Source organism: Talpa occidentalis, unplaced genomic scaffold (assembly GCF_014898055.3).
Source record: "Talpa occidentalis isolate TD23 unplaced genomic scaffold, MPIMG_talOcc4v2.1 talOcc4.16, whole genome shotgun sequence".
Lineage (NCBI taxonomy): Eukaryota > Metazoa > Chordata > Mammalia > Eulipotyphla > Talpidae > Talpa > Talpa occidentalis.
Window position 1 is genome coordinate 4442297 of NW_023601653.1, and position 8961 is coordinate 4451257.

Sequence of the window (8961 nt, forward strand, 5' to 3'; positions counted from 1 at the left end):
AATCACTTTGAAAAAAATGTGTCTGCATCCCATTTCCATTTGTGAGATGAAATCTGTTCAGACGCTGTTTAGTAGGAGGGAGATTCAGGGTGGGGTATGGGCTCTTTTGCTCAAATCACAGGGCTTTGTAAATTCCTCCTAGAACAGCCTCTAACCACAGAGATGGGTAAATGTGCCACACCCCTAGGGTCATCTTCTGTCTCATCATAAAAATGCATGGAAATTTAGATCCTATTCCTTGATAGTCATTAGTCTTAAATTTTGAAAAGTTTTAAATTACCACAGGGAGAAAGGAAATGGAGCTAATTGAGTTTATTCACTATTTTCAATTTGTTTTATAATCTGTACCTACCCCCACTACATACTGCATCTGGGAAACGAAAATTATGATGGAGATAAAAATATGGCAGCAACAATTCCAAGAGTGAAAGGGGGCAGGGAGAGGGAGGGGGAGAGGGAAGGACAATGGGAGAGAGGGAAGCGGGGCAGGAGGAAGGGGGGGAGCGGTGGAGGGAGGCAGAGGGCGGAGCGGTGTCAGTGCAATGGAGCCTTCTTGCTGCTATTTGCAGTTTCAGGGCTTCTGACCTTAGGGGGAGATGAAGCTAGAGACACTTCTGCAGAGAACCTCAGGGGTGGATTCAATCTGCTTTTCTTGCCAGTGATCGTAATCAGCTCTAGAAATGACTGAAAAGCCGCCTGCCGTAAAGTGAATGAGAACTGACAGCACCAGGGCGGCAAGTCCCCTCCAGCAGCCTCCCCCCTCCCCCAATCCCATGGACGTGCCCTTGGCCCTGGCGTCCTGCAGCGGAACCATGCCAGGCTCCAGCCTCCGTGCTGGCTTTGCATCTCTCACTTCCCTGCTGTAAGAGTTGCAGCAACCCATCAGCAGCCCTGCGACTAGCTCTGCTTTGCACCGGGCAGCACCCGCAGGCACACTTTTCTGCCTCCTGGCATTTCCATCTAAGCTTCTCTTACCACCAAAAAGCCTGCAAAAATATGCAGATCATCTAGCAGGAATGCTTATCTACTCCTAAAATATGGTCACCATGGAGGATGAAAACAAAAGAGACAGCTCTTTAGAACAGCTTCTCTTTAAAATCCAGATGCAGTGTTTGTGTCCAGAAGTGCGTAGTTACTGGCAAAATGGTACCAGGCAAGAAACTTCTTGAACCGTTTCAGCCCCTCCTAAGTTAGCTATGAATAGCCAAGGTTTCTGTTTTACGCATCTCTTTAAAAGAGCAATTGCATAACACCACAAAGCTGTTTGAAGATCCAGGCTCAGGACACATCGAAAGAGGGAGCCGGGCCTTGACTCAGCCACAGGACTTCCCATCTTGCAGGCGAGAGCTCTAATTTGAATATCAAATGACTTACCCCAGTTTATGCTGTAATTCAATTAAGACAATGGGGGGGCGGTGGAAGAACAACAGTGCTCTTCATTAAGTATTGCTTATAGCATATTTAATGGGACATTAGCAACAAATATAATTTTTATTAATTTATCTTGGGTAGGAAGCGAAGAGACAGACTAGAGAGATGTTCACATTTTAGGGCTTTGGCTGCAGTTTCCAAGAGAAGCTTAGCTAGAAAATGTAAAATTAGACCAGCCATCTAGCTTCACGTAATGAGGAGACTTGGAATCCATTACTTTTCTTTTTGTCAAGCAAACCCCTCCCAGAGACCACAGGAAAGTAGAGCTGCTTCCTCCCCCTTGGTTTGACAAGGTCAGCTCAATTACTTTTCAGAAGTAGGAATCCTTACACGGCCAGGAAAAAATGATTATAGCGAAACCTCCTGGCACACAATAGATATGTTCTTGAAAAGTTATTATGAATAGAGTATTTGTAAATGGAATCATATTAGTATGCATTATGGAGGCTCATTCTAGAAAGGAACCCTGTGGTGAATCCTTTACAAAGTGAAAAAGAAAATTTCTTATGCAAATAGCTGCCTTTAATTTATTTGTTTTAAAGTTGGAGTCTTCGTGCATTAAGTCTTAAAACCGAGCGCACCTGTACACCCCTTATATCAACTTGCACCCTGCATTAAATAAATATTAGTTTCCCCTCTTTTTAACCCCCAACATGCTTTTAAAAACCTGTCCTCTTGATGTGGAACCTTCCAGTTTGGAGCCTACACCAGCTGTCTGAGGGCCAGAGAGTCTCTCCAGCCATGCCTGGACCCCCACACTGTGCTGCTGGAGTGGGGAACCTGAGCCACTAGGAAACGAATAGGTTTCTAGAAAACTTGGTGACACTCAAACTTGAATTTCTATAATTTTTTTACATGCCGTAAAATAATATTATTCTGATTCCTTATGCCTCTCCCCCTCCCCCAACCATTTAAAAATCTAAAAAACCACCTTAGCCCATGGTCAAAAAAATATGATGATGGGTTGAATTTGACCTCCTGATTCTAGTTTGTGTCCTTACTCCTCTATCTAGACCTTGAGATCTATTTCTCATTTGTCCCAAAACTTTGTAAATGTCTTGAGGAGAAGGGTTGGTGCTTAGCGGACCGGTCATGGGTTTATGAGTGGCAGGACCAGGGCCATTTGCCTCCTGGGTGCTGTTTCTTCCTTCACTTACCAATGGGAATCACCACACTTGCTTCATAGGCTGTTGTGTGTTAATGTGTTTAAAGATCCTGGCACACGCTGGGCCCTCAATAAATGGTGGTGGTAGTAGTTGTGACTTACACTTCGATGCCCTAGGGTACCCAGTGCTTAATAGGCGCTCAGGAAATGCGTGTTGAATGAATAAAGATGTGATAAATGACCTGTGGTCCGTGGCAGCTGTAACTCATTCCTCAGAGACCGGCCGCACATGGAGGGACCCACTGACACAGACCAATTCTCATCGCCATCGAATGGGGTCCTGACTTCTCAGCAAACTCAGCCAGAGCTACTGAAACACACGCCCACACAGATGGCCTGACTTATCAGATCCAATAGAGGGCAATGGTGCGCCCCAAACCATCCAGTCCATCAAGTAACTTTTCTTTGAATCTTGAGTCCCCACAAGTTTTATCTAGACAGGTTTGGGGATTGTCCTCACTGGCTCTTGGGCTCTTGTGCATCTAATCACAGCCGATCTTTAACATTTCAGAGTCCAAAGTGCAAGGAATGTAGAATGGCTTCAACGGAAACCAGCCAAAGTCATCTGCTCCTGCACATTGTCTGAGGCTTCCCTTCCTCAGAGGACCCTGGAAAGGTGGCTCCTCCTGCAGTGACTGTCCCTCCCTCCTGCGCTTGACTCTGCATCCATGACTTGTGTCGAAGACCCTGCTGTGCGCTCTCTTCTACCTGGACTTTCCAGCTGGGGTTCCCTTAGTTTATCACTGGACATGGGCACAGGTAGACAGGCTGCCGAGAAAGGGCATAGAAGGCCTTTCTTGACGATTCCTTAGTGTGAGATGACAGCTACCCCCAGCGCACACGCGCACACACACACACTCACACACACACCCGCCCCCATCAACTACTGTTTAAATATTCTGGAAAAGAAAGTCAGGGGCTGGGGGAAGCTGGGCATGGCCAGCAGATCACGGACTGGCCTCTCCTCATTTTGGGCTCTCAAATGGCATTTTTCTCTATTCTGAAACACTCAGAACCCCTACTTACAGGACACCTCTTCATCAGCTGCTCATTATGGAATTGTTGACCTTCTCGTGACGTCTGCTACGCCTTACACATTTCTTTAATGTCCCTGCTCTTGATTTATTTCTAACTCACCCTCAGGAGCCTTCAAAACAGAGACCCTCAAATACTGTTCTAATAAGACCCTACCTCTGGTTTCTCTGGAGATTCCAGTCTGTGGCAGGGGCAGAGGTGGGTGGGGGTGGGGTGCCCTGCAGCGACAGCCAGGGGTGCGGAACCAGGCACTGGGACTGCCCGCCCCCCCCCACCTCACCACCCCCACCTCCGCTTCCAAAGATTGACCACGACAGCACCCAGCTTACCTGGACCTCCCAAATTAGGGTGTGGGGTCATTTCTTTTTAGGTTCAGGGCCTCAGGGCCATAAATAGCCTTCTCAGGAGGCCCTGGTCTATTTCCACAGGTGAACTTTCCATGGCTATAAATATTCCTGATTTTAGTGCAACCAAAGTAAAGAAGACAAGAAAAACACCCTGCCAAACCATTTCTGGCTCCTTGGCTGAGATTTCAGTACCCTTTAAAAACCTCCGTTTTAAATGGTTCTGAGTATCGGCCTCTCACTTTCCTCTTGTCCCTAGGTGACTCATTACTTCTTCCTCCTTAGTCCAGGATTGGCCGGGGTGAACACAGCGACTGGAGCAAGCGACCCTTCACAATTTGTTCAAGAATGGTAATTGCCTGGTGGCTGATCTGCAGGTGCCCACAAGAAAATGGCTTATGAATAGAAGCCGTCAGGTTGCCCCCCATCTTGGGGTGCAGGCGTGTCCCCCAGGTGACAATTCATCTCTGTGGACAGCAGCAGCAGAGCAGCCTCTCCTGGCAGGTGACCTGGGTGAGACAGGAGCACGTGGGCAGGGGACAAGGCTGTTTTCTCCTCCCATCTGGGCCTTGGGCTCAGTCTGGAATCACCCCTGGGAAGGCTGACTTGTCCACCTGACCACCTGCTGCCTCTCTCTCTCCTACCGCCTCCCTGCAGATCAATTTCTCAGTGCTTCTGCCCAATGGGGGATCCCCAGCCCAAAGGCACCCCTTGGTCTTGTGATTTCTTCCCATCGTCCAAGGTGAAACCTCTCCCCAGTTAGAATGCACTAGCTTTGGAAGCCCAATAAATTTATTTCAGACTTACAAACTTTACAAAACCGGAGAGTGCCTCTAAATCCCTTCTATCCTTGTTTAATCAAATTGCTGTTTGGCGGGGGCTGGCCTCTCCCTGTGGATTAGGGAGATTTCATTGGTCTCAAGGATGTTTTTCTCGTTTTTAATTGGTTCCTCATTTCCTGCTTAAGGTTTTTGGTTTTTACTTTTGTTTTCCAGTGGGAAGTAGAGAGAGAGGAGACAAATCTGGGGCTGTCCCTGGCCAGGCGCCCCCCACCCCGCTTCACCCAGGAGCCCAGTGATGTCCACGACCACCTGTCTCTGCTCTGCCGCCTTCTGGTAATCTATTCCTCGCTCTTCATCTACTTAAAACTTTTTTTAGTAGTAGATTGACCTTACTCTAATCAGTACCTCTGTGGCTTATAAAACAAAATTTTTTCCTTTTCTTTTCTTACTTTATTTTTTTAAGTTCAAAGCACATCACATACAATCTCATTTGCCCTCAAAGTTTTTTAAAAAACAAAATTTCTGGGCCTCCCTGGTAGCGCAAGGGGTTAAGCACAGCACTGTGAAGCTATCCGCAGCCTCTGCAGCACGAGTTCGATCCAGGCCGGCCAGGGAGCTACCCACATGGCGCAGCAGACCTCTCCTGACTCCCCACTGCTCCCCTCATCAGTGTATTTCAGTAGATCCGCCTGTTCTGTTCCCCACTCTGTCTCTGGTGAATCCTCTCACCCGCTGCACCTCTGGCCTGTACCCCAGTTAGTGTATGCATAAATAAATAAATCTTTACAAAAATAAAAAAGAAAATTTCTCTTCAAGCATAATCTCCACGATCTATCAAGCGCGAGTAAATTCCGTCCCTTTTACCTCGCTTGCTGTTCTCTGCAAGGCGGGGCTGCCGGCTAAGGTGGAGCCTCACAGGTCTTGCAGGTGGAGGCTCAGGGCTTCAGCTCTCAGGGCTGTTGCTTGCTTGGTAGCTGGGGAACCCTAACTTCTCTGTACCTCGTTTCCTTCACTGAGAACTCACATGACAGTCCTCACCCCACAGTGCTGCAGGGATGGGGTTGGAGGGCTCAGCCCAGCGCTCTTGTTTCTTTCCCCAAAGCATTTTTACATCTCCTTTATCTACTGTCCTTCCTTGGAGAGGAAGACGTTTCAAAACTGGTTTGAGAGAGTGTCAATCCCCAGCATATTCGCCTTCTGAGTTTTTATGATTTGTCCCCACTTAGGCAAGTAGCATCTCCCTCCTTGCTGGGCCCCAGCGTCTTCAGCCTGGCAGCCAAAGCTCCCCAGTAGCAGTGAGAAAAGGCAGCACCAGCCAAAGGGCGGGGCAGGTGGGGTGTTGATTTGGCACCTGCACTCTGTCATCTGCTCAGAGCTCAGAACTGCATTGCTCTCTTTAAGCAGAAGCCCCAGGGCAGCCAAGTAGGGAGACGCCAGAGCCCAGCACCATGATGTCGAGGACCAGGAACACTTAAGACTAAACGCCCCATTTATCAACCCACTATGGTTGCCCTTTGCAATATGCATTGTGATCGCTGTTACTATCGCTGCTACCACCACCACATTTCATAGCCAGGAAACTGAGGCAACAAGCCATCGCAGTCCCTGTTTGCTGGCTCCTAAGCCTGACCTCTTCACCACACCGCCTCTGGGCACCAGTCAAATAAAGTCCTGCACGCCTCAGGATAATTACTAACTAGCTTAGGGCCACGAGCCTTCCCAGGGGGCTGTCCTTCAGCCAAGGATTCAAGGGGAGCAATTCTCACATACCCACAAAATTCAAGCCCATTACCTTTTGGTCTAAGAGGCAAAGACTGCAATAAACCCGCTGACCTCAGAGCAAGCAATCACACGCTCTAAGGCAATTGCTGAAATGGAAACAATCTCAGTTAATAAACTTACAAGCTGCTCCTTCACTCTTTCTTTTCTTTTCTGCTCTCCTTCCCTCCCCCATTTTCTAACCTTTCCACCGTCAACTTTCCCCGTAAGAATCTGCTGTATTCAAGTTCTCTTTCTTTCTCCTTAAAACATTTGTAACTTTCCATAAATCTAGTTAGTAAAAGTGTGCCCCAAATGCTTTTCTCTCCAAATCTCTTACACTTCACTGATTTAAGTGACCCCAAGCAAACATCCATCTGAAACAAAGCAGAGAGGAACAGCAGGTGCCCACAACCCGGCTGGGGAGGTGCCATCCGGTCCTACTCTGGAGGGAGAAGCAGGGAGTCCTTGCCATTTTATCCTGATTGTTCCCTAAAAGCAATACTGTGAACCCTGGTGGCAAAACCCAAACCTGAATGAAGCATTCAAACTCCCCACCCAGAACCAGAAGTTATTTCATGAGAAAGGCAGGCGGGGCAGAGCCAGAGGTGAGTACAAGGGTAGAAAGAGGTGGACAGACAGACAGACATTTTCCAAATCTCCAGGCTTTGTTTTCTTCACTTCCTATTTTCTATCAACATCATGATTTCCCCTCAAATGGATCACCAGGATGTTATGAGGTCTTCCTGGTCTGTTCTCCTGGGCCCTTCATGTTGGTTTCCATTGATTCGGGCTCTGCAAGCTTTTATACAGTTATCATATATTTGAAAGCCTCCACCTTCTTGCTCTCTCACCAGCGCTGTAACGTTACTCAGCGCACTTGGTGTCATGCTCTCTGCTACCTTAGGTTTGTATTTTTTTGTGTGTGTACTTAGAAGAACTGGGGTGTAGGCCAGAGGTGCGAGGGGTGAGAGGATTCACCAAAGAAAAAGTGGGGAGCAGAACAGGCGAATCTACCAAAATCCACTGGTGAAGGGAGCAGCGGGGAGACAGGAGAGGTCTGCTGCGCCATGTGGGCTCCTCCCTGGCCGGCTGATTGAACTCGGGTTAAAGACAGTGCTATCAAGCTAACCCCCGCGCCACCAGGGAGGCCCCAGCAATTTTAATTATTTGTTACTCAAGATTGTTCACAGTAGGATTGTTTTTGGGGTGACTTGATATATAAAAATGAAATTACCTCCAACTTTTCAGGGGTAGTTTTAAAGAAGGAAGCAAGGAAAACTGTTGTATAGGCTAAAGCCCACTTTGCAGGCGTTTGAGACCAGTGAACCAACAAATGACTGCCTCTCTCACCTCCCGCACCTCTGGCTTGCACCCCAGTTCTTGTATGCATAAATAAACAAATCTTTAAAAATTAATATTGTTATTTTTCAGAAAGTTAGGTCTTCCTGTGAGTTTTCTCAAACAGAGGAGTACCTGCATTTGCCTCATTCAAAGTAGTTCTTTTTCCTTTTAGTCACCAGTTTAAGGGCCCTAGATCTTAGAGTCTCAAAGTTGGAAGTGACCCAGAGAGTCGGTCCAGTTGTTCCCGCAGGCCGGGGCTGAGAGGAACAGGGTGTGGGGAGGTGAGGGAGTGATGGGAGGGGAGGCTTGCAGCCCGGCGACTGTGTATACCTTAACAAGAAACAGGTCTCACTCTAATCTGCCATCTGCATTCTGCCCTGAGAAGGGAAACAAGAGGATATGAAAATGATACAAGTCCAAATGCTTGTTTCTAACCTTGAATTTTCCAGGTTCCCCCCTCAACCTCCGAGAGACGGGATTCAGACACCTTGCTCTCCTGGGCCCTTCCTCTGATTACACCTCAGATTGTCACTCTTCTTCAGACGCGTCACTAGAATTACCCAGCATTCCAGATCTGGGCTGACCTGGGCCGAGCAGTAAGAGCCACTGGACTCTTCTGTCCGTAGGGTGGGTTTTGAGAATCTTGTGCATGCTTGGCATTACTTCCTAATGTGAAAGGGTCCAACCAGCCTCTCCACATCACGGGGGCTTTCCAAATGAGGCTCAAGTTAATCTTTTTTACTTTCGTCTTGTGTTTGCCTCCTCCCATGGGCTAATGGTTAAGTCCATCACGATCACCTTGGGGGTGGAGTTGTACCCCTTCTTTCTGCTTATCCCTTCCAACTCTTCTCATGAGCAAACTTAATGGTGTCTTGGTTTTATTCCACAGCGAATGGAATGTGGCCTTGGGAATCCGGCAGAGCTGAGTTTTGCTCACCAGCTGTGTGCTCTTGTGCACACCGGTTATCTCTGGCCTCAAATTCTTTACCCAAAAACTCCCTCCATGTTGGCGTTAATCCATCTTTTTTGAGACTCAATGCAAATCCACCGGGATGAGTGGTTATTATTCAGTTTATTTTTCTCATTTTATTCTCTGGTGTGT

At 47.7% G+C, this 8961-nt stretch overlaps 1 long non-coding RNA gene across 3 annotated transcripts in view; it reads left to right on the plus strand.

Annotated features, from left to right (window-relative positions):
• LOC119247239 (uncharacterized) overlaps positions 1 to 8720 on the plus strand; it is a 16866-nt gene extending 8146 nt beyond the window's left edge. Inside the window, exons 2-5 of one of the 3 annotated variants that reach the window (XR_008552118.1) lie at positions 3108 to 3212; positions 4235 to 4326; positions 4971 to 5090; positions 8309 to 8720. This is a non-coding gene — a long non-coding RNA (uncharacterized LOC119247239). The remainder of the gene's footprint in view (positions 1 to 3107; positions 3213 to 4234; positions 4327 to 4970; positions 5091 to 8308) is intronic. The other 2 variants (XR_008552119.1, XR_005125687.2) reach the window with 2 other exon arrangements.
• Positions 8721 to 8961: the final 241 nt, after the last annotated feature.